General features: G+C 36.1%; 1 pseudogene; it reads left to right on the top strand.

The window, feature by feature from the left end:
• Positions 1–2,686: 2,686 nt before the first annotated feature.
• LOC149212574 (putative cellulose synthase A catalytic subunit 1 [UDP-forming]) lies at positions 2,687–26,768 on the top strand (annotated as a pseudogene).

Here is a 26,768-nt window from a genome sequence, read left to right on the forward strand (position 1 = left end):
AACACAAATGAAGAACCACGAGTGACGTCAAACACTTGCAAGCCGGTAGCAGTTGACAGACCCAAAATCGAGCTCCCAAGTCAACACATCAACACTCAGATCTAGTTTATGAGGGATCATGCTTTGATAAGGAAGTTCATAGGCCTTTGGCCAAAGGAGAAAGCTTTACATGGCTTGATCACAGCCAAATGGAAGCCAAAATGGCATATAACACTGCAATTATGGCTTAAGGGCTTCTTTACTGCCATTTTCAATTGTCTGTAGGACCGAAACAGGGTATTGGATGGAGGACCATATTTCTTCAACGCAGCAGGGTTGTACCTAAGAGGATGGATCAAACGCTTTAACCCGGACAAAGAAGATTTGAGCTGGGCCCTGGTGTGGTTGCACCTTTATTCTCTCCCTCTAGAGTATTGGGACGAAGACTCTTTGCGAGACATTGGGAATGGTTTAGGCGAATTCATCAAAGTGGCAGAGGAGACAAAGCTGAAGCGATACACCTCCTATGCGTGGATCTGTGTATACATGCACCTCAGCAAAGCTCTCCCAGATGCGATAAGCCTCTACCATGATGATTATGAATGGTTACAAACAATAGATTACGAGCATGTACCATTCCGCTGTCGAAAATGCCACGTCGTGGGCCATTTATTCCGAAACTGTCCCTCCAATATGAAATCCATGACCACCCCTTCAATGGACAAATTTGACCCGGATGGGTTCACAAAAGTTCCCAATCGCAAAAAGACCCATAAAAGGCCCTCTACCTCAGTCAAAAAACCTGTCACCAGCACCTCCTTGCCTTCAACAAGAAACAACTTTGAAATCCTGCTCTAGCCGAAGGTTCATATTTTATATAATCAGAAACAACCTGAAGCCATTCCTAAGACTTCCGCCCATTCTGCTCCATCAAGCTCAAAGAAAGCCCTCACTTCTAAGCAACCCAAGGACACCAAAACGCCCTCTCCCGGTAACATGCAAAAAAGGACTGCTCAAGGTATGGAGGTAGATAGCACTCAGATGCAGCTCACAATTGTAGATGATATAGAGGAAGAGCAGGAAATAGTACAACACATGGAACAAGAACCAGAGAGCTTTGACATCGGAGATCTAAATATACTGGGACTTGAACAAGCTTGTAAGAAAAAGGAATATGACAAAATTCCTGAGCGACAACTAGAGAACATAGAAGTAATTCTCTCAAGAACACAGAAGCAAAGATCATTAGGCGTCCAAACTGGTAGTCAGTGGGATGGAAGAAATATCTTCAAAGACAACAAGAAACGAGGATGGAAAACCAATCTTCAGAGGACCATACACATAGGGGAGACGCTGGTGGAATCTGGAAGATACTCCAAGCTCACCAAATACTATAACCCCCTTCCCAATCATGAATCACGAAGCTCATCTCATGGAACATCAGAGGGCTCAACAACTCGGGGAAGAGATGATTAATAAAGAACATGCTACAATAGGAAAAGCCTCAAATTCTCTTCTTGTAGGATACCAAGTGTAATTCCACAACGTTGGATCAGATCCTTGCCAAAGCGTGGCCAGGAAGCAAAGAAGTGGCGGTGGAAGCCATGGGAGACTCAGGAGGGCTAGACATCGTTTGGGATGATAGAGCTATAACACTTACCAACATACATGCTAGTAAGCACTTTATTCAGGCCAAGTTTCATTTAACAGGGACAAATGTTCATGGACACTTAACTAATGTCTACTTTCCCCAGGAGGACACAAAAAAAGTAGATACACTGAACACCCTAACTCAGATCAACTCAGAAAGATCCCACCCACTTTGGATCACAGGAGGGGACTTCAACATGATTACAAGATTGGAGGAAAAAAGAGGAGGATGGATCAAGCTGGACTGTGAAAGCATGCACTTCAAAAACTACATTCATAACAATAGGCTTATAGATATGGAATTCAACAATGGTATTTATACTTGGAACAACAAGCATGCAGATGCCCACCAAATTGCATCTCAGTTAGACAGATTCCTGATCTCTGATAATGCAATACATCTTGGCGGGGATCTCTTGGCCTCTATATTGCCACTCTCTGGCTCGGACCATTCGCCTATTAGGCTTCACTGGGAAAGACTGGGAGACAATGTTCGCAGGCCCTTTCACTTTTAAGCCTTTTGGCTGAATCACCCTGATTTTCATAACCTGATAACAGAGACATGGAGAAATTTCACACCACCAGAAGGCGCAAAAATGTACAAGCTCCAATGTCGACCTTTTGATCGTGCGTGAGATTTTGAACTGGAGCTCCCATGCCCCTGCAACCTCGCCTCCTATGGCCCTCCACAGGCCTCCCGCCTCGCAACCCCTGCTGCCGGGCCTCCAGTCCTCCTCCTCAGCACCCCCGCAGTCGAGCTCTGCCCTCCTCCTCCTGCAAGTGCTGCAACTGGTTCCCTTCTGGCCTTTCCATGGCTGGGATTGACCCCTCCCAGATGCAAGACAATGAAGAGCAGGCTGATATCTTCGCCTCTCATTTCTGAAAATGCTACCATTCGAAAAAAACCCAGAGCTTCAAATTTCATCAAGAAACTGGCTGACATCCCAGAAATCTCCCTTCCCCCTAGTCTCCCAAGGAAGGTAGCGATCTCTCTAGCAGAGAGAGGTCTGGTTGGAAAATTTATTGGCATGTGGCCCTCTCCTAGAGCTGTACAGAAATGGGTGGAGCGCAACTGGAATGCGAACATGCAAGGAAAAATCGCAATAATATTCAGTGGAACGGGTTACTACACATTCCTCTTTGAAACCAAAGAAGACCGGAATCTCATCTTTAGAAATTGTCCCTACTTCATGGATTCGAGAGGTCTCTATCTGAACAGATGGTCCCCTGACTTTGACCCAGAAATGGATATACCTAATGCAATCCCAGTTTGCGTTCGCTTGCCCCATCTCCCTCTTCATCGCTGGGGAGATGAATCGGTCAAATCCATTGGGAATGCTGTCGGAAAATACATCGACAGATGCAAACCAAAGGACAACATGCACGCATGTGCAAGGATCTGTGTTGAAGTGGACTTAGGAAAGGGCCTTCCGGAAGCAATCAAGATCAAAGCGGACCAATGGACCCATATTCAGCAGCTGGACTACAAACAAATCCTGTTAAAATGTAAGGTATGCCCTGAATATGGTCATTTTGCTAATAGGTGTAGTAAACTAAAAGAAAATGAAATGAATGAAAATGTTGAAGCCTGTGAAGACACATGGGAACAATTCAAGAAAAAAGAAAGCAAACCCCAAACAGTCTGTCCCAAAACCAAAGCCTCCCCCAGAAAGCCAAGGTACATCCTTCTCAGCCCCTCCCATCTTGACTCAGCCATTACCCTCTACATCAAACCCCTTCGAATCTTTGGAGGAAGAATACCCCTCATCCCCCCATTCTCCTCCTAATCCCCAGGAGACCCCTCTCCCAGAAAGCCAACGCCAAGACACTATTGAATCCTCATTGCCTCTTACTATTTCCTCTCAGCATCTTCTTGATCCTCCCCTCAATAGAATCACCAGAAGCTCATCTAAAGATCGGAGGGGTTCTAGTGAACCCTCCAAGAAACCTGGCCCAGGCAGGAAATCTGCTAAGTAGCACAGGGATGAGAACGCACAAAAGGACATAGCAATGGGAACGCAGACACCCATAGAAACTTATATTGTGGGGCAACATGACAAAAAAGAAATGAACAAGGACTAAGGGGGGCAAGCAGCTTCCCGCATACCGCATATCTAATGATGAAAATATTATCTTGGAACATCACGGGACTTAGGCACCCCTCTAAGGTAGCAGCACTAAGGGATCTTATCATTTCTGGGAAGACATGAATTATTATGTTACAAGAAACAAAACAAAACCACAAGGAAATGAATAAAGTCATTGAGCAGTAGAGACAGTATAAAGGAAGAATTAGTGAGGCAAGAGAAGCCTCAGGAGGAATAGCAACAATTTGGAATCAAGGTATATGGAATTGTATTTCGGAAACAATAAATCAAAACTGGATCAAAAAACTCTGGAAAATAAAGCAGATCAGCAAGCCATTATCATCTACAACGTCTATGTGCTGAATCATTGCAGAGATAAGGATAGTTATTGGCATGATCTAAAAGACATTCTGGACAAGTGTCGCCTTTATCCTCCCAAAGTCTATAATCGAAGCCACACTTGCCGTAAGCTACCACAAAGGTTACTGCATTATGTGAAGTATGTGTTATATGTTCTGGATGGTCTATGTTGTATCAATAAGTTTTCAAGTGTGTGATCATAGTGAAGTTTTATCACTATTCACATAAGTTCCATTGATCCCACACTTAGCTAAATTTCAGAGTTTCCTTAGCAACCTAGCCTCATCTAAATTTCCTGAACTACACACTTCACATATGTAACCCTCAAGCTTTTTCATTTCTTGTTCGAACCGTGCAATGTGCAGAAATCCCAACCTCCCTTACCATTCAAAAAAGCGCAGTGGTTTCCTCCAGTGTCCTTCCCTCATCCAGAACCCACTGTCTCCAAAAACTATTGTCCCTTGACTACCCAGTCTGCCTTGCATCATGAAATTGCATAGATGTGTCCTCCCAGGACCTCGTCCCAAGTAGTGCCTTACATCCTAAAACTGTGTAAATGTGTCCTCCCAAGGCCTCATCCCGCAACAGTCACTGCCCATTGAAACTACACAATTATGTTTCTCATGGGCCATGAAGAAATATGACATGATAGATGACTCTCAAGGAGTTGAGGAGAAAAATAAGCAGACCAAGAAACCCAAGGTATGATAGAATATTAGGACCGCATGAAGACTCCATCTGATGCATAACCCTTTGGAGGCTAGGTATGGAAAACAAAGCACGTCTTTTGAAATACACCTCTTAATGTAGCTTAAAAGTTTTCTTATCATTGTCATATCATTCTGTCTTCAATGACATTCATGGTTGCAAGAACCGAAATTCATTCCATGTGTTTGATCTACGTGTCTTGCTCCCTTTCACTTGTTTATTACATAGCTTAGAAGATGAAGAGTATTACCACTTGTTTATTTAAGCTACTGAGGCTGTGACCAACATGATCTTATGACTGATCAGGCACGATGCAAGGCATCCTAAGTGGGATGAAATATGTTTGATGATATGTATGTAGTCAGTACACTCCTCTACATTACTCCTTTGCATTAATCCTTGCTTTGTATCTTGCATGTACCCTCACCGCTTGTCAGATTTGGATACCTGCTGCCAATAGTCTCTTAGCTCTTTCCTGACAAAGAAGGTGAAGGAATTTCCTTCAACCTGATTTCTTCAAGGCTCTTCATAGAAATTATAGAGCTAAGAGAAGGAGATGTGGAATCTCACTATCAAACTCTTGAAAATACTCTACATGTTCGAATATATCCAAACAATTAAGCTACCACTCAACAACATTGTCAATCTTGGAAGACTCAAGAAAGATCACATCTCTAGATATTATAAACTTCTTATTCACTTCATCATAGAGATGGTATGCTTTGGAGGTATGAGTACCCAAAGAAGATACATTTGTGATTCCTTGCACTGAGTTTTTTTATCTATTCCTTAGGTATGAAGGCATAATATGAGGAACCAAAAACCCTGTGATGCCTCACTGAAGGAATGTGGCCATACCACATTTCATAGGGAGTCTTGTTTCTAATAGCAAGAGTTGGACACCTATTATTTATATACACAACACATAGAACCACATCAGCCCAAAACCTTATGAACTTAAATTGTGAACTATGCCAAGTTCATAGTGAAAGTAATACATTCCAATGAACTATGTGTTGAAAAATGCAGCAAGAAATTCTCAATTTGATTTTTCCTTGATTAAATTGAAAAAATTCAAATTTCCACATCAACAGACAACTTGGATGATGTTAACTTATGTGAATTAACTTCGAGAGAGCAATAGAGTAGGTTTGTGTCTTGTGATTTTGATTAAAACTTCATAAGTAGTTGCAACTCTACACCATAATTTCTACAAGGATGGTGGAGGAAAATTACAAAATATTTGTTGGTAGACAATATCCCTACTTAAAAGTATCTATGAAAACTTTTGCAAGAAGAAGACATTGAGGATAAAATATTGGATTGTGGAAGAATTAGTCACAAAATTCACAAGCGCAGTAATTTTGGTTGCAGGTGTGGAGGTAGATGGATTAAATGTAATTGTGTAGTAGACAAGTCACGGCTACTCCTTTAATATTTGTCGATGATGTGTTACTATTTGGTAGATTGACATCTTTTGATCGTTATCTGCACTCTTTATGAATAATAATAAATCTCATATGATTTCTACTTACCGAGATGATGCATTAGTACTGGAGATTTGTCATAATTTTGGTGTTATCTCCATTGCATTGGATGCATATTTTGAAAATATTAGATTTATGCTCCAAACTAATTGTTATGGAATTAAGGATTGGAGTTTACTTATAGAGAAAATCCACTATAAACTTTTATCATGGGCACAGAGGTGGCTCTCCCTAGGAGGCAAGTTGACTCTAGTTCAAGCAGTCCTTCAGAGAATCTCTGTATATTGGCTTCATATTTTCTCTCTGCTTAAGAATATCAGTAAATGTATATTTTTGGCTTCATCTTGGCATGAGACAATGTGTTGTAAAGGACAGAGTGGGCCTGGTTGTTGTTTACTATGTATGGAGGCGATGGATAGCCAGACTCATCTATTTCTTTGATTCTCCTCAGAAAAATCATTTTGGAATGGTGTATTTAGTATGTTGCATTTACAGGTAGATTATAACTACTCTTCTATGGTTGATTTTATTCGAGACTATATTATTGAATATAAAACATTTGGACCCTTCAATATCACTTACCACTTTTCGCTCGCCCAAAATACCACATCCATTGTTGCGAAACCACTGTTTTTTGTGAATTAACTTCCGTGCTCTTCCACCGTGCGATGACCATCGATCCATTCCATCAGATGGTTCTGGTGGTTCCTTCAGGTTCCTCTGTATTTTGATCTGGACCATTGATCTCTGAGATCCAACGGATCTTGTGCATTCTCTCATTCGTCCGCCACATGATGGATTTTGTGCTTAAAACATAGTTCCGCCACTGACTCTATCTACACACGACACACCATATATAACAATATTTTCGTTAATCAATGGATCGCCATCGATCGTTATAGTGATCGATGGTCGATCAACAATTTCGTAACACAGGAATTAAGCCATCATCAGATATATATACAGATAACACGAAAAGGAATTATTACATATACACACAGAGAAATCCACACAATATCAACACTGAACACACTTTATATTATACACGATATGATTACAGATCTAAGGCATTTCAGCCTTGGGAGAAAATTCCCCTTCAACTGCATTTTGATCACTCTATTCTCACAAATTTACTTTTTTCTCACTCTTTCCTATTGAACACATAGGTTCATCATTTATAAACACATTGGATCGGATCACTGAAATGATCCGATCAAATCCTCTCCATGAATCACTCAACTATCCCTAATTCTCTCTACATGCATACATACATATGGTAGATTACATTAAATAAGTCTTATAGATACTATATCCATTCCATCAAACTAGCTCTATTTTAATAGAAATGTCCCATGTTTACTCCGATGGTCCACGTCGTCCTCCTTGCTCCGCTTTGGATTCCTTGTTTGATTAAGAGTGTCGAATGATCCTACATTAGGCTCAAGGATGTCATGTTTGTTCTAGGCCTAAAGAAAAATCTCATCTTTGTTGCAATTTTTTAAGACCATGGTTGTGAAGTAATATTAATCAAAGGAAAAGTGTTCATAAGACACATATCCACGGGACAAGTGAAGAAGATTGGGGTTCGTGTGAAGAACCTGTATAATCTAGATGTGGAAGACTATGTTGCATTAAGCACTAAGGCAGAGAAAGTGCAGGTCACAATGTCGATGAAATTTGGCACAAAATACTTGGCCATTTGCATCATGGTACCTCAAATATTATACAACAAATAACCACTAGCCTCCCTAAAGGAGCACTTAAGTAGTACGATGTATGTGTAGGTTTTAATCCGATACAGAAATTACCTATATACGAATTCTAAAACACAGAAAATAAACAATGCGAGAGCATAACACATAAAACACATATACACAGAGATTTTCCCCTGGATCCCAAAACCGGGACTACCAGCTTGATTTTTTCATTATGTTCCTTTCAATGTTATAATACATATTTATACATGCCGAAGCATTCAATACCATGGACCGAAAACCATCACGTCTAATACCATGGACCGAAAACGATCACATCCAAAAACATGTGCGAAAATCATGCACAAAACCATAGGTGGGTCTGCCCATCCTAACATAGGGTCCAAAACCAAAGTGGGGTTACAGGTATGCCTCAAACCCCCTGTGACCCCCCCCCGCTACACAATCGGCGCAATGAACGCAGGCTCCGCCCTCCCTCTAACCCCCCAGTTAACTACGTAGGCTAGTCGTGTAAAGAATATAACATAACCCGAAAGTATGCAAAGGATGTACGTTGCGGAAGTACATAAAATCCACATTCCATGATCGGGACAACAAAGCACATGCAGTCCTAGAAAGGATCCACTATCATGTTTATGGACCTTTCTCGACAACCTCCACTACAATATACAAATATTTTGTCATTTTTATTGATGACTTCTCACGGAAGTGTTGGATCTTCTTCATGTGGAAGAAAGATGACACATTATCCAAGTTCATATAATTCAAGGCACCGGTTAAAAAAGAGGCTAGCAAGAAGGTGAAGGCTCTATTGTAGCAGCTGCAACGCCCACCAAAATTTTGGCCTGCACTTAAATATCGGAACCTACTATGGATATTGTGATCGATTGTTCCTTAGTCACTTATTGGTAAGTTTATGATCTCAAGCTCCCCTTTTCAATCTTAAGAGTCGTTCATTCTTTTATATTTACATAGAACGTGTCATCTTTGGGCATGGGAGTTATCGATTGTCATGCAAAGGGAGGTTTGATTTTCTTCAAGGGGAAATATTTATGAGAATGGGTTGTCCTCATCACATTGACGTGTTTCACACTCATTTCACACACTCTTACACAAGTGTTGCATTTATCCTCCCAAAGTCTATCATCAGAGTCACACTTATTGTAAGCTGCCACAAAGCTTGTTGCATTAAGAGACGTATGTATTATATGTTCTGGATGGTCTATGTTGTATCTCTAAGTTTTCAAGTGTGTGATTATAGTCAAGTTTGATCACTGTTCACATCAGTTTCATTAATTCCACACTTAGCCAAATTTCGGAGTTTCCTTAGCAACCTAGCCTCATCCAACTTTCCTGAACTCTACACTTCACATATGTAACCCTCAAGACTTTCCCTTGCTTGTTGGAACTATGAAATGTGCAAAAATTCCAACCTCCCTTAGCATTCAAAACTGCAAAGTGATTTCCTCCAATCTCCTTCCCTTAGTTGGAACCCACTGTCTCAAGAAATTGTGTAGTTTTGTCCCTTGACTACCTAGTCTACCTTGCATCCTAAAAATTCATAGATGTGTCCTCCTAGGGCCTCATCCCATAGCAGTGGCTTGCATCCTAAAACTATGTAAATGTGTCCCCCCAAGGCCTCATCCCGCAACAGTAATTGCCCGCTGAAACTACACAATTATGTCTCTCAGGGGCCATGAAGAATGATGACATGATAGATGACTCTCAAGGAGCTAAGGAGAAAAATAAGAATAACAAGAAACCGATTGTATGAGAGAATATCAGTACCACATGAAGAATCCATCTGATGCATAACCCTTTGGAGGCTAGGTATGGAAAACAAAGCACATCTTTTGAAATACACCTCTCAATGTAGCTTAAAATGTTTCTTATCATTGTCGAATCATTCTGTCTTCAATGACATGCATGGTTGAAAGAACTAAAAGTCATTCCATGTGTTTCCTCTTCATGTCTTTCTCCCTTTCACTTGTTTATTACATAACTTAGAAGATGAAGAGTATTACCATTTGTTTATTTAAGCTACAGAGGTTGTTACCAACATGATCTTATGACTAACCAGGCATGATGCAAGGAATCCTAAGTGGGATGCAATATGTTTGATGATATGCATATAGTCAGTACATTCCTTTGCATTAATCCTTGCTTTGTATCTTACATGTACCCTCACTACTTGTCAGATTTGGCTACCTACTGCCAGTAGTCTCTTAGCTCTTTCCTAACAAAGCAGGGGAAGGAATTTACTTCAACTGATTTATTCAAGGCTCTTCATAGAAAGTATAGAGCTCAGAGAAGGAGATGTAGAATCTCACTATAAAACTCTTGAAAATACTTTGCATGTTAAAATCTATCCAAACAATTACACTACCACTCAACAACATTGTCAATCTCGGAAGACTCAAGAAAGATCACATCTCTAGATATATTATAAACTTCTTATTCACTTTATCATAGAGATGGTATTATTTGGAGGTATGAGTATCCAAAGAAGATACATTTGTGGCTCCTTGCACTAAGTTTTTTTTATTTGTTCCTTAGGTATCAAGGCATAACAGGAGGAACCAAAAACCCTGAGATGCCTCACTGAAGGAATGTGGCCATACCACATTTCATAGGGAGCCTTGTTTCTGATAGCGTGAGATGGACACCTATTATTTATATACACAACACATAGAACCACATCAGCCCAAAACCTTATGAACTTAACATGTGAACTATGCCAAGTTCATAGTGAAAGTAATACATTATAGTGAACTATGTGTTGAAAAATGCAGCAAGAAATTCTCAATTTGATTTTTCCTTGATTAAATTGAAAAAATTCATATTTCCACATCAACAGACAACTTGAATGATTTTAACTTGTGTGACATGGCTTCTGTCACATAGTTTACTTAGTAAATTCGAGTTGGAGGAGTTAGAGTTCAGTTCTCCATATGTGATTACTAGTTTGTAGGAATAAAGGTCAGCTTGTGTCACGTAGTTTACTTAGTAAATTCGAGTTGGAGGAGTTAGTGTTCAGTTCTCCATATGTGATTGCTATTTTGTAGCAATAAAGGTCAATTATCTCAGGTTGTTGTCAGTTAAACTAGTTCTAACTTTTGGAGGAACTAGTGGAAGGTCATTTAAGAAGTGGGACTACAATCAAACTCAGTGATCATCTAGTTAACTGATCAATCTACCCAAGATAGTTAGGGCATGCAGAGAAGTTGAGTTCCCTAAGGTTGGTGGAGATTCTGAGGAAGTTTTAATTTCTTGTAGCTCACACAGTTTCAAAAACTTACAGTAACCATAGTGGAAGAGGTAGCTTGAGTAGGAGCTTCTTGTGAAATTGGAGAGGGAATGATTGTTGGTAGAATTAATAGCCTACCAGCAGTTTGTTTTGCACCACACTTCAATGTTTTGGGCAAGGTTTTTGAGGGTTGATAATTTTTTTTTTTACTTTTTGGTCATGCACGTCCTCACTAACTATATTGGGAGGTCTGTAATAGTTCCTTGCATGCACGTCCTCATTAAATATGTTTTGGGATGTCTGTACTAGTTCCTCGAAAATTCTTGTCTGTCAAGGCTTAACTACTTATGATCTTAGGTGCTCACAACAGTTCGAAAGTTTATGGCACTCTCCAAATCACCATTCTTGAAAGGATCCAACAAAATGACTTGAGAGGAAGATGAGAAGGGCACACTCTTATTGGAACTAACCTACAACTAGTGGAATTGGTTGGTCCCAATGGTTTTAGAGTCGTACTAGTCTAATTTGGTGGTTCAGATTGGCTAAGGTTGGTCTTGTATTGAACTAACCTTAAAACACCAAAGTGACTAGTTCTCTACTAAACTGTCTGATTCTAAAGAATGTAGTGCAACATAGAATGTAGTTGTGCATATTAATCCAAAGTTCTTATGAACTTTACCATGTTCATAAAATGATTGTTGTTCTCAACTTGTCAATTTATCAATTTAACTTTGAGGACCAATAAGATAATTGATGGTCTTATTTGGCCTCTTCCCAAGGTAGACAAACCATATCATTGATATTATTCATACAATATCTTTTTTCCATTCATTTATTGATTCATATTTCGAAGCTTTGAAACTAATGCTAGCATTAGTTTATAAGCATTAAATGCTACCTATAACCATGAAAACACTCACCATAACCATGGAAACACTAAAGAGGGCCAGATGGTTATGTGCATGTTGGTGTGGTGTATAAGGAACAAGACACTTGTTGGTCTTCTTATTCTTCTCCTGAGGAAAACCAGTGACTACCTTCAGATTTAGTTGCAACTTCAAATTTCTTAGTAGGGTGCACAACCTCTCCTCTACTTTAGCTTGACAACCAAACTTCAACCAAGTATGCTGAGAAAATGTCATATTTTGATTCTTGTAACACTTATCCATTAAGTAGAGCACTTACTGGAACAAAATACCATTATGGGGATATTCCATTCTTGTTCAACAAGTTATATGATGTGGAACTATCCAAATAGAGAAAACAAAAGCTTTTTCACACTTATCAACTCTCCAGTTTTATTAACCCTTCAATCTTGTCTTCATGCAATCAAGATTTAAAACAAAGCTAGACCTAATCCACTCCCATAAGGCATCACAGCCTATATGGGAATCTCTAAACCCACCCCATTGGAGGTGTCAATTCTGATTTCATGCATTTATTGGACTCAATACAAGCTCACATATTGATTAGTCCATTGATATATCAAACTTATCCTCATGCAAGCGAATTGGAATAGACTAGAGGTCATGCAAATGTTGAAATGAAGGTGTCTTGGATGGTGGATTCCATGCACCAATCCTATCTCATGTTGTTGTTTTTGGTACTTGCAGTATCATTTTAATGAAATGAAGCACTAACCTTCAAATAATCAAAATAACCATTTGTGATGTCAACCTTGTCAATATTATAACTTCATTTGTACTCTTATCACATGCTTATGTCTTTTCTTCATTGTTGTAATGCAATCAATTTAGTCTTTAGTTACAAGTCATCACCATAACAAAAACCATAGCAACTTTTAACCTTTAAGCCTAATTATTTCCAACACTAGGATAATGTTGTAATTTTCTCTAATATCATCTCTAACAAACCCAACACCTTGAGTGTTACCAAGTGATGTGGTCAACTTCTTTGGAAACACACAAAGGGAGAGATAAATATTATCACTTTAAAAGTTAACTTCCTTACGATAATGACTATGGGTATCACTTGAGATGAACCCAACACCTTGAGTGTTATCGAAGCGATACAGTCAACTTATCTCAAAACACAGAGAGAGAGAGATATTATCACTTTAAAAGTTAACTTCCGTGAAATAATGGCTACATGTATCACTTGAAGTGTCATTTTTGTAGTGATGTAGGGTATAGTGTCACATAGACCAAGTGATGTAGGATAGGGTTGAAAGGCTAGGTTAACTCAAGGGTTGGGCGCCAAGACCAGTGGATTGGTTCCTGGGGGTCTTGTAGCACCTGAGGGAGGTCTGTAAAGATTTGGTTAGTCGGTTCCACTTCCTTAACTGCACTTAGGGAGTTTAATCATATCATAGTAACTCTTCATCACATGTTTACCCCGGTGGACCGATTATCACGGGTAAATGTGGGAGGAGGGCGTTACATAATATAAATCCTTTATTCAAGTAGAAGCTTGTGTATTTATTTGTCTTATGTTTGCATGCTTATAATTTCCTCTAACTAATAAGAACTTATCTCCACTTCGTCATGTAAGAAAATTGTGTCTTGATTTGTGCAATGACCCACTCAATCATGCTAGACATAGGGTCATGACTTGTCTTACGGATGCTTGTTTACAAAGGGAGACCCCTCTCGACTCCTTTAATGAAATTTCTACTCACAAGTCTACGAAATATATTGGATGACTATATGGATGACTATCAAATTATCGCAATAGATTAACTTGATTGTGTGGATATTTGTCTTCCACACTATGTTATTTGTCTTTACTAGACATATTATTTATATGCAAGATGGATATTTTATTTCCCCATGGTATGTTGGTTTCTCTTGGATGTACTTTCAATGGTAGTTTTGGTGCCATTGACAAAAAGTGTGGTCCTTGGTGCTCCTCCAATTGACCAACGTACTTCACTGGTTCCTTCTTTCAGACTTTAGCCAAAAGACCCAATTACCAGGTTGTTGAACGATGTTGGTATCGGTACTATATTGTTCACTAAAATAACCTTTATTTCTACTATATCGTTGCATTTTTTTTACTCTTGGCTAATTCAATTTCTTTATTTCCTCTTGCCCCAACTTAGATACATATGTGTCACGTTTTCTTGTGAGATTTCAGTTATGAGATGAAGTAATAAACATACATATTTGTGAACACTAGGAAATCTACTGCATTTTGAAACTTTTTAGGTTGCAATTGTGATCAAACAATTCAGTGTCCAAACTTTTTTTAATTTTCCCAAGATATCATATGCATTATTTAAAAGTAAATACATAGAGATAAACTAACTATGATATTCTAATATACTGTTAAATGTTCTGTGATGGTCTATCTCCAGGGCCGATGAATAGTTTGAATGTTAAACATGCAACTTCCATAGTGGTTGAACTTCTTTTATAGTTTTTTGCACTTAAATTTAATTGGTGGCAAGGGAGGACATGGATTGCAAAGGCTTCCTTTTGAATGTGTGATCTGGATTTAATTGGATGTGATCCAATGGCTAGGAATTTGTCTTTTGATGATCCATGTGCTTTGATCTATTTTAATGTGAAATAGAATGGGTTGGGTGTCATTTATTGAAGTTATTGAGTTGGGTGTAATTTATTGAACATAGTGGGTTTAAATGTTATTGGGTTGGGTGTCATTTATTGAACACAATGAGTTTAAATGTTGAACAACACAGGAATTATGGTTGACATAAATTCACTTTTATTATGTGCAGGTATGGACATTTATTTGGGATGCATAGCTTCGGTTCTCATGAGTGGGGGTTGACATGACTGCTACTTTGTACTTCTAGAATAGACCATTTTGGAAGGATTTATGGTTTTATCTATTTTCTAGTTCGGTCTATATGATTTTTCCTCTTCAGTATCAAGATAGTATTTATGGATAGTTGTGGGCCCAGTCAATGTTTGGGGAAATTTTGGACATAAATTAAAACATATTTGCACTTAATATCATTTACTTTTGTTTAAATATTGGTGGCACAAGTCTCAACTTGTGGTTTGGTGGGACTAGTACTATATAAATTACTGGTCCCTGCACAACATTAGACATCTCTCCCCTAGATGTGGGATACAAGATGGCTTTTCATGTGAAACGAAAAACACTATGCTAGCCTACCAGATACTCGTGTTCATGTGAAAAGAAAAACACTATGCTAGCCTACCGAATACCCATGTTGATGTGTTACATTGTTGATCATGTGGATGTATGGGCAATGAGTTGTTTCATTGTTGAAGATGAAAAGGGTGCATATTTTCCACATTATATGTAAATGTAAAAAACATTTATTTAAATGTGTTATATTCAAATGCTAAATTTTCGTATCTTAGTATCTATCTATAATTTTAATAATGTTTTCCCATTAAAGATTCGGAAAATTCTATTTATACATTTTTTTTAAAGTACAAATTCCTAGTGCCGTTGTGAAGTAACTAACACAAAACGTGTTTCAAAATTTACGATGTATTTTTATGTGTTTCATTTGGTGATGCATTCCTTATCGTGACGAGAGACCTCATATTTTTCAGCCAAATCCCTAGCCATCATCATTTTTCACCCAAATCCCTAGCACATTTTTCCATTAATACCTAATTATTCCATTTCTCTCTCACTCAAGACTAATTATACCAGCATAGATCCATCTTAACCACAAATCTAACTTGAGAAGAGAAGGATCAAATTTCATATGACTAATTATACTAGCACAGATCCATCTTAACCACAGATCTAACCTGAGTAGATAAGGATCGAATTTCATATTGTGTAAACTTATTTGAGAGTGCAAAAAACAACCTAATTCATCTTTTGTTATTGATATATTTTTAAATATATGTCACTATTAATTAATATTAAAATATTTTATTGATAACCTACATTGGATATTTCATTCTATACAACATTAAAATATTTTCTTTTAACAATTTTTTTCTATATATAGATATATATGAAGTTGATATCACGTATTAAATATCTTGCATATTTTTTTTGTACTTCTAATTACTTTACATGAAATTATATTAGGTTATATGGACAATTAATTAAATAAGCATAACATTTTTTCATTTTTATTATAGTCGACATTGTTTTTCTATACATTGCCTTCACATTGGATATTGGACTATCCAATGAACATATAGACTCAACAATTTTTTTATTTATTAAATATTAAATATTAAATATTATAAATTTCAAAGAGAAAATTAGATATATAATTTTGAATTTTCCACACAAATATTTTAACTTTTTATCTTTTTGGTTTATTAATTTTTCCCTTTTCATGATAATTATTCTTCTTCTCATGGTTTTTTTTTAGGGTCATAAATAAATATGAAAAAAACTCATAAATAAATATTAATGTCATTTTTTCTTTAACTATGGAGGGTCTTTCATTATTCTTTTTTCTCATAATAATAAAGAAATAATATTTTCGAAATATTATTTTGCTAAGGCTTACAATTTTTAAATTATTATTTTCCTCCTATTTAGTTTTTTAAAACATCTTAAATGAATACTAATATCATTTCTTTAATTATTTTTTTGTCATGTTTGTTTTTATAAACATCTTCAATAAATACTAACACTATTTCTTTAAATTTTATTTGAATCATGTGTTTAAGTAAACATGCAATTACTTTCGCACAAGAAACTCCACCTCAAAAATATCAACTTAACACATGATAGAAAACAACGTAAATATCGACCAACATATCAAACCTCGCTATAACATCCACTTGGGATACCATAAGAAAAAAATCATTAAATAAAATTAACACAGCATTACATATTCCACTATTCCGTAACCACTACCACACATTAATAATTATTATATCAAGTACTTGGATTTGATTAACTGATGTGAATTTTTCCTTAAGGTCTCAGTCCTGGTGATATTGAATGCATAGCCTTGAACTTGACAATTTGTAACTTTGTGTTTGGAACTTGGATTATTTTTCATTTTGGTGATCTATGTTTTGCCAACCCAACTTGTATCTGATTCATTTACATAATATTATGCGTAGGTGTACCATTACCCGTTCTAAGTTTTTCTGGAACCAAGCTGACCTACAACCCTTCCACCTAGTCATAATCATTGTTTTTTATTTCCATACCCTTAATCACATAGCTTGGGTGCATGGGAGGGGATTTAGGGTAACCAACTACCCCATTCCCTGCTACAGTCAGTCATTTGCACTCCATCTGTTCGAAGGAGGAGGTTCCACTGTCGAGGGTTTGGTTTCCTGGTTTTTACACAGAAAGTTATGCAATTCGTCATTCAGATATATTTATTTGGCCTTTATTTCTCCTTTACATTGATTCGAATGGAAGAGGTACAATGTTTCTGCAAGAAATTTAGTAGAATGGGTTCCAGTTTGGTTACAACAATAACCCAATTCCTTATGATATGTTTTTCTTAGATTTGAGTTTGGGCTAAGCTCAGTTGGAATGATGGAACCTGAAAAGTGCTTCCTCTTCTATGGCAACATAACTGACTCCCCTCAGGTAAATCCCTTATATTTTTCTGCTTTCCTCCATGATTTCACACATATACTTCCTTTAACTATTCCTTACTCATTTTACTGTCATTCCTTTCAATTGCAGGTTCTCTTGGACTGAGTTCGGTGGGACTGGGAGGAGGCAGGGTTCGATGCTATTATTTCAGCTCCCAGGTATTTCCTATTCTTACCTATTTAGCCACACTTTGTTGTTTGTAATGCCAAATGTTGTTAAATTCGGTAGGCTACATATTAGGGTTTCATCTTGCCCTTACGGTTTTATTTTTATTTTCCTCCTTTGTTCTTCTGTCTGAGTATGACGATGATCCCTTAATATCTACGGCTGGTATTATTAATGTATACTATAAGTTGATCAGATCTTTCTAGAGAAATTTGCTCCCTGAATTTGTTGCATGGCACATTTTGGCTTGTTTTGGTGTAACAATTTTATCTACAATCATAAAGATGTGGGTTTTAGAAAATGTAAGAATTCTGTTAAGCTTTCTGGTACTAAGGCTAAAACTGTGCATTCCTTCAAATTTTTTTGTAATTCTTTTTTGTTTCAATCCAAGTTTTATATATATTTTGTATAATTGGTTCTATTTTCTTTTGTTTGTGTGAATTACAAGTTTCTTTGCTCAAGACCCCATGTATATAGAATTACCAGGTCAATTGTATATTCTTTTTTTTCAGTTACAGGATACAAGGAGGGCAAGCTTATGTTTTGATAACCCTTATTTTCTGTTTGAAATTAATTTATCATAAATAAATAAACCACAGAAAAATGTGTGTTTTTTATTCTCAAGTTAATCATTTCGAAGGCTTCAACACATCTTCATTTTGGCTTTAACAACTATTAGTTTCCTTTTTCCATCCTTCCACCGTAAATAAGTTATTCATCTATGTTTATTTTCCCCTGTCTCTGGACTATTCCTTGGCTGTCAGTAACTAACCCGGATTGATGACTAATTTGGTGTAAATTACCCACAGGTGATTTTTTTCTGGTCATCCAATGCACTTTGTGAGTTTATGGTACTATAGAGGCTTACTTACAGGGAGTCTACCAACTTTGTTGTTTCAACAAAACTTTTGGATCTTTGTTGTTTACAGTCTCCCATAAACCCCTTTCCTCAGGTACTCAGTGCCGCTACAGATCATTCCTAAGTATGATAATTTTTTGACTAAATGAATTTAAAATACAATCAATCATAGATAAACATTTATTTTCAAGAAAAGAACACAAAATAACATTTCAGCTAGTTAAACTTCTCGAAAATTTAACTAGATTCTCGTTCTTTGACAAATTGAGCTTTTGTCCTGTTGAATTTTGTAGCAAAGAATCATTTTTAAGAACTCGTGATGAAATTACTGTTTCCTATACAGAGGAGCTCATGGCCTATAGGCTGATGCATTGTCTGAGCTCCTCTGCATCACTTTGACTAACAATGGCAGCAACTAGAACTTTTTCTTGTGTGGTTCTAGATCCCATTCTAGAAAAGGGTTTTGTTGAGTGCGAGTAGTTGTAGTTTGTTTGAACTATATTACTATCTTCTTTAATTAATATGGAGATATTATTCTGATCTGCTTTGAACTTATTGTTATCTTTGGTACCTATGTTGGTATGATATTTTCATCTGTGGCTTTACTAGTTTGTGATATACGATTATTGTTTTCTTACATCTGAATATAATACACATATTTTAGGCTTCATGGATACATGGTAATGCGCTGGTTGCTTTCTTCCACAAGTCATTTATCTTGTAACCAATCTATTTATCTTGTAACCAATCTTTCTAATTCTTTTTGTTTTTCATTTTCATTTTTGCAAAGTATGATTAAGAGAATGCTTGCATTCTCGAAAAGGGATTGTTGGGATTGTTTATGTTCACAAAATGTCTATTTTTGGCTAAAGAATATTAGTTGGTTGTGTACTTGTTAGGTATGGCCCATTTAGACCTTGGACTCAATATATTTTGGCTAGAATTGGTGTTCGCTGGCAAAGAATGTGGTGGCAGTATGCTATAAATGCAGTCCTCGCTGATGTGCTTTCTGCGTCGCACTTCTTGGATTTACTTTGGATCACGCCTGTATGGATCAACAAACTCATCTTTTGTTCTACTTATGGAAGTTGTTTGTTTGAAACCCAATGGTGTTGGTGGCTTATTTTGATTTCTAGAATGACACATTTTATGTGCTATAGTTATTGGTTGGATATGCTTCTTCTATGAATCTAAACACAGAGGCTAAAATTATCAGAAAGAATAACCACACTGTGCTGACCATAAGGTTGCAAAATTTTAACATACTTATTTACTGATACATGGTGAATTACTACTCATAGCCACACTTATCATCATCTCGCTGTCGGGTTATTCCATATTTTGCATGTCTAGCTTTTAAATGATAATCCTATTTATTCTATTCCATTCTTTCATGTGTCTGTTGTTATATTTCTCCCTTATTTAATACCATTTCCAAGGAAATTGTTAAGTTGCCCTTCTTATTTGAATTCCGGAGCACTGAGAATGACTATGGAGACCGTTCTAATTTTACTTGCTTATCATTTTCTTTGCTTGTAGCATTGAGTTTGACAATGGGTTGTCTAAGTATAGGAATGCTCGAAGAAAATACATTAAACTATATAGACTGAAGTTGGAGTGTCTGCAACAGGATCAGGTCAGTTGAAATGCAGGTTATATTGAGAATATATATATTTCTAAATTCTAAATTATTTTTTTGTAATTTTAAGCTTTAAAAAGATGTTGGTGAGTATCTGATGAGTTTGACTGTCTTGATAAAATCCAAACCAATTGTAAGTAATTATGTAGTATCTCATTTCAAACCTCTTTCATGTGTGTGGTGAAAAATGGCATGGCTTTCTACTGAAACTCCAACGTAACCATAGTGGCCAATTCAGTAAAACGAATGTTTCTACATGTTTTGATTAGGGATATTATTTTTTCTAAGCTATGAGAGTTGCAATTTTTTTTTTTAAATTTATATTTGTTATTATTATTTATTTAAAATATCATCAATCATTGATAAACATTTATTTTCAAGAAAAAAACACAGAATAACATTTCAGCTAGTTAAACTTCTGGAAAATTTAACTAGATTTTCAATCTTTTGGAAAGTTTGTTGTTCTAAAAATTATATCAAGTACATAAATATTTAACCAAGAAATATTTAATCTATCAAATACATAGACATAAGAAATTTCCTCGAGAAATATTTAATCTATCTTCATCTGAGAAAATATTCGCATATATTTTATCTGTTGTTATTTTTTGTTATCTGTTGTTATCTTGACCACAAATTTACAAAAGGGACCACTCTACCCTTCTAACAAGAAACTACCTATTACGCCCAGTCTTCTCCACCGTGCTCCTCAGTTCTAGAGCAGTCACAGAGTCAACAATTTTTCACAATAATTCACTGGCTTGAGGACTCTTGGTCCAACCCAGAATTATTCACAAAATCTCTCTGCATTTTTCTTTATAGATTTCCACTGGTCTCTCCAGCTCAAGAAATCTTTTCCTTCCCCCCTTTTTGACAACGTCCTATCTTTTTTTTCTTTTCCAAAAGAAACAGGTAGGTATAATTGCCTTAACTGTCAACTTTCCGGTAAAAGAGAATTACTGAGGTTTCTTATGCAAATTCAGGGACTCCACTAAATTCCAAAAACAGCTGAGTTAATTATTTTTTACTAATTCCCTTAGTGGTTAGCTGATTTACAAATTCTACCACCCTCATTATAGTGTCAATATCCATCACTAGTTTTAAAATTCATAACAAATATAAATATAAATATATTTTGGTTTAGTTAATACATAACAAATATAAATATAAAATATATTTCGGTTTAGTTTACTAACTTTTTTTATATAGTTGATTAATTTATTAGGCCTTAGATGCTGAGGAAACTAGTTTTAAACTTCATAACAAATATAAATATAAAATATATTTTGGTTTAGTTTAGTTAATTTTTTTTATAGTTGATTAATTTATTAAGCCTTGTAATTTTATTTTATTTTATTTTATTTTATTTTTTGTTATGCATATTTGTTTTTAGATTTTTCTTGCATATTTGATTGGTTTAAGTTGTTTAGAATTTTTTAGAAATTTATTAAAATCACATGTTTGAGTTGAAAATTCTCTAAAATTCAAGTGCTCTGGAAATTTAGAAGATTTTCTAAAATATAAATCCATATATATAATTAAAAACTAATTTTACATAATAAAAATCAAAATTAAAAAAAAACAATAATCAACGCAAAAGTCCAGAGACAGCCATTCATTAGATTCATGTTATATTACTTAAATTTTAACATGTTACATTAAATTTCATGCTATTTAATTAATAGTTTTAATAGTTTTGTTGTCTTAATAGGGTTTGATTTTAATATTATTAAAAGATTAGTTATTTCCCATTTACAATTAAAAAAATAATCAAATCATTTTTATGAAAATTTTCATAAAAATTATGTAAAAATGGCTTATTACACCACAAAAATTCTCCAGTGCACATAAACACACTTTTATATCTATATATATATATATATATATATATATATATATATATATAAACAAAAGACAATTTCGATTTTAACTTCTAGCCCCCTCCTACTCACCAAGTCTTTTCCCAAGCAGAGCCAAAAAATTGTAATCTGTGGTGAAATTAATTAAATGTTGTTTCAAAAATTTGTAATCTCTGCTCAAAATAATAAAGATGTTTCACAATCTTTGATTATTTCCTTTGTTTCGAGCTATACACAGTAAGTGAGAAGTGATAAGAAGCTAGTAGAAGTGATTTTTGAATCTACTGCGGAGCTTTGTATTTGCAATGAATCATTACCACATTGAAGCCAAGAGGGCATGTGGAGATGCTTAATCCCTTTCCCTTGGTTTTCTTTTTCTTTCCTTTAAGCATTTTTTATCTTGCTTGCCTACATGCTGCATAGTAAAAGTCTGCAGTAGAAATATGGAATTTTGAAGGAATTTTTCTGAGTCTTTTTAGTGAGGATGTTAAACAAGAGAAATGAACATAGATTCGTAAATTCTACATAGTAAAAGTATACAGTAGATATATGGAATTTTGAAGCTTTGACAGGTTTGACAGAGAAGGAGAGCCATCTCAGTTGGCCGGAATTGATATTTTTGTCAGTACAATGGACCCTCTAAAGGAGCCTCCTCTTGTCACAACGAATATTGTTCTGTCTATCCTTGTCGTGGATTATCCTGTCTATAAAGTTTCAAGCTATGTTTCTGATGATGGAGCAGCAATGTTGACTTTTGAAACCCTTTCAGAAACTTCAGAATTCGCAAGGAAGTGGGTGCCATTTTACAAAAAATACAGTATCGAGCCCAGGGCTCCAGAATTCTACTTTGCCCAAAAGATTGATTATTTGAAGGATAAAGTACAACCTTCTCCATTGCACATAGACTCACTTTGATATATATATATATATATATATATATATATATATATATATATATATTAACAAAAGACAATTTTGATTTTAACTTCTAGCCCCTTCCTGCTCACCAAGTCTTTTCCCAACTAGAGCCAAAAAATTGTAGTCTGTGGTGAAATTAATAAAATGTTGTTTCAAAAATTTTTAATCTCTGCTGAAATTAATAGAGATGTTTCACAATTTTTGATTATTTCCTCTGTTTCGAGCTATACACATTAAGTGAGAAGTGATAAGAAGCTAGTAGAAGTGATTGTTGAATCTTCTGTCGAGCTGTGTCTTTGCAATGAATCATTACCACATTGAAGCCAAGAGGGTGTGTGGAGCTGCTCAATCCCTTTCCCTTGGTTTTATTTTTCTTTCCTACAAGAATATTTTATCTTTCTTGCCTATATAATGCATATTAAAAGTCTCCAGTAGAAATATAGAATTCTGAAGGAATTTTTCTGAGTCTTTTTAGTGAGGATGTTAAACAAAAGAAATGAACACAGATTCGTAAATTCTGCATAGTAAAAGTATACAGTAGAAATATGGAATTTTGAAGCTTTGACTGGTTTGATAGAGAAGGAGAGCCATCTCAGTTGACTGGTGTTGATATTTTTGTTAGTACAGTGGACCCTCTAAAGGAGCCTCCTCTTGTCACAGCAAATATTGTTCTGTCTATCCTTATCGTGGATTATCCTGTCGATAGAGTTTCAAGCTATGTTTCTAATGATGGAGCAACAATGTTGACTTTTGAAACCCTTTTAGAAACTTCAGAATTCGCAAGGAAGTGGGTGCCATTTTACAAAAGATACAGTATCGAGCTCAAGGCTCCAGAATTCTACTTTGCCCAGAAGATTGATTATTTGAAGGATAAAGTAAAACCTTCCTTTGTTAAAGAGCGGAGAGAAATGAAGGAAAGTGCACAATAAAGTATCCAAATGTAAGAGCTACTTCTGTTGGTTTATTGGTTTTTCTTGCCCTTGACATCTTCCATCTTTGTGCCAATATCAAAGGGAATATGAAGAGTACAAGATCCGGATTAATGATCTTGTGGCCAAAGCACAAAAAGTGCTAGAAGAGGGATGGACCATGCAAGATGGAACTCCATGGCTAGGCAACAACACTGGAGACCATCGTGGGATGATCCAATTATGAGATACTCATATTTTACCCTAGAGTCTTATCTTTCCTTTGTAGTCTATATGCAGTATCATAATTTTCTCTCCCTTTTGTTAACATTCTTATAAATATGTTGCAAGTAACATAAATTAGTACTACTAATTTTTTCACTTTCAGCTTGAGGTATTATTAGGTAACAGTGGGGGAGTTGACAATGATGGTAATGAATTGCCATGGTTAGTTTATGTATCCCATGAAAAGAGGCCTGGTTTCCAACACCACAAGAAAGTCGGTGCAACTAATGCATTGGTATATTCCTAGCTCTGTACACATATCTCTTTTTCTTCTGATTTCCTCATATCAAATTCATTAATTATTATGCTGACGCTAATGATTTCTATCCATTGCTCCACTTAGGACCGAGTGTCTGTTGTCCTCACAAATGGCCTCTTTCTGTTGAACCTTCATTATATAAACAACAACAAAGCTATTCGTTAGGCAATGTGTTTTCTAATGGATTGAGTTCTTGGGAAGAAAACTTGCTGTGTACAGTTTCCTTCAAGATTTGATGGCATTGATCGACACGATTGATCATAACACTGTGTTCTTTGATGTAAGAAATTATGAACACCCAAAATGTTTTCTTATATGCAATTATGCAATTTTCATATAATTTCAGCTTGGCATATTAATTCTGAAATCTTTGTAGATCAACTTGAGACGTTTCGATGGTATCCAAGGGCCTGTTTATGTGGGTACAGGGTGTTGTTTTAATAGACAATCACTCTATGGTTATGATCTAGTTCTCATTGAGAAGGATCTTGAACCAACGTGCTTCATGAGATGTTGCTAGGGATCTAGAAAGAAGAGGAGAAAAGAAAACAAAAGGTATGATGTTGATAAGAAGAGAACCAAGCAAACTGAATCTACTATACCCATACTTAGTTTGGAAGACATAGAAGAGGTTGTTGAAGATGAGTCCAAGTCCAAACCAGTGATTTTTATTTTTTGAAAACTCATTTACCCTTAAACATTTTTTGCCCTCAACCTTCTTTGAAATTGCATAATGCAGGATTTGATGATGAGAAATCATTTCTCATGTCCCAAAGGAGCTTAGAGAAAAGATTTGACAATCTACCCTCATGGAAAATGGTGGTCTTCCACAATCTGCAAATCTTGCTTCTTTATTGAAAGAAGTCATTCATTTTATCCATTGTGGATATGAAGACAATTCAGAATGGGGAAAAGAGGTATGAGTAGAGGTGGATCTGCATCTATTTGATGATGTTGTTGATTTTTTTTTTTAGTTCATCGAATTAGTTTTTTCTATAGTAAAGTTGTATAAACATTTTTCGTGAATGTGCATAAATTCTCTTTAGAATAAGCAACATTTTATTTAGGAAACCAAGCACCAGGAAACTGTTCTTGAAGCAAATATCTAATATGAATGGGTTCTCATATTTTGTGCAGAGTGGGTGGATTTATGGTTCTGTCACAGAAGATATTTTGATTGGGTTTAAAATGCATGCTCAAGGCTGGATTTCAATATACTGCATGCCTGCACGTCCTGCATTAAAGGGATTTGCACCAATCAATCTTTCAGATCATTCGAATCAAGTGCTCTGATGGGCCCTTGGTTCTGTTGAAATTTTACTGAGCAGGCATTGTCCAATTTGGTATGGCTACACCAATTGCAGAGGCTAGCATACATCAATACCATAGTTTATCCTCTCACATCCCTCCCACTGGTTGCATATTGTACCTTGCCAGCTATTTGTCTTCTTACAGGGAAGTTTATCATTCATGAGGTAAGATTGTCAACCCTTACTGGCCTTAACCTTGTCAAGATTTACTCACCTCTAATGCAACCTGTCGTTTAGATTTTTTTAGATTTTTTTCTTATACAATTCTTCACATTTTTCCCCTGATTTTTATATTTATTTTGATATGCAGATTAGAAACTTTACAAGTGTGTTCTTCATATTATATTTCCTTTTTTTACAACTGCTATTCTAGAGCTACGCTGGAGTACATTTGGCATCGATGAATGGTGGAGGAATGATCAATTTTGGGTTATTGAAGGTGTATCAGCACGTCTATTTTCCGTCTTTCAAGAGTTATTGGAAGTTCTAGCAGGGATTGACCCAAAATTTATTATCACATCAAAGTCTTCAGATGAGGATGGTGAATTTCCTGGTGAGTGGTCTTCTCATCCCTCCAACTACTTTTCTTGTGGTAAATCTTGTTGGTGTAGTAGCAGGTGTTTCCCAAGCTATAAATAGTGGTTATCAATCTTAGGGTCCATTGTTTGGAAAATTGTTTTTCTCTCTGTGGGTTATTGTTCATCTTTATCCATTCCTCAAGGGATTAATGGGTCACCAGAACCGAAAACCAACAATAGTTATTGTTTGTTCAATTCTTCTTGCGTCCATATTCTCCCTGCTTTGGGTGAGGATAGATCCTTTCACATCGAACACATGA

The sequence above is a fragment of the Pinus tabuliformis genome, chromosome 1_1 (genome assembly GCF_031772625.1).
Source record: "Pinus tabuliformis cultivar Carrire ecotype Pingquan chromosome 1_1, CPIR1, whole genome shotgun sequence".
NCBI lineage: Eukaryota > Viridiplantae > Streptophyta > Pinopsida > Pinales > Pinaceae > Pinus > Pinus tabuliformis.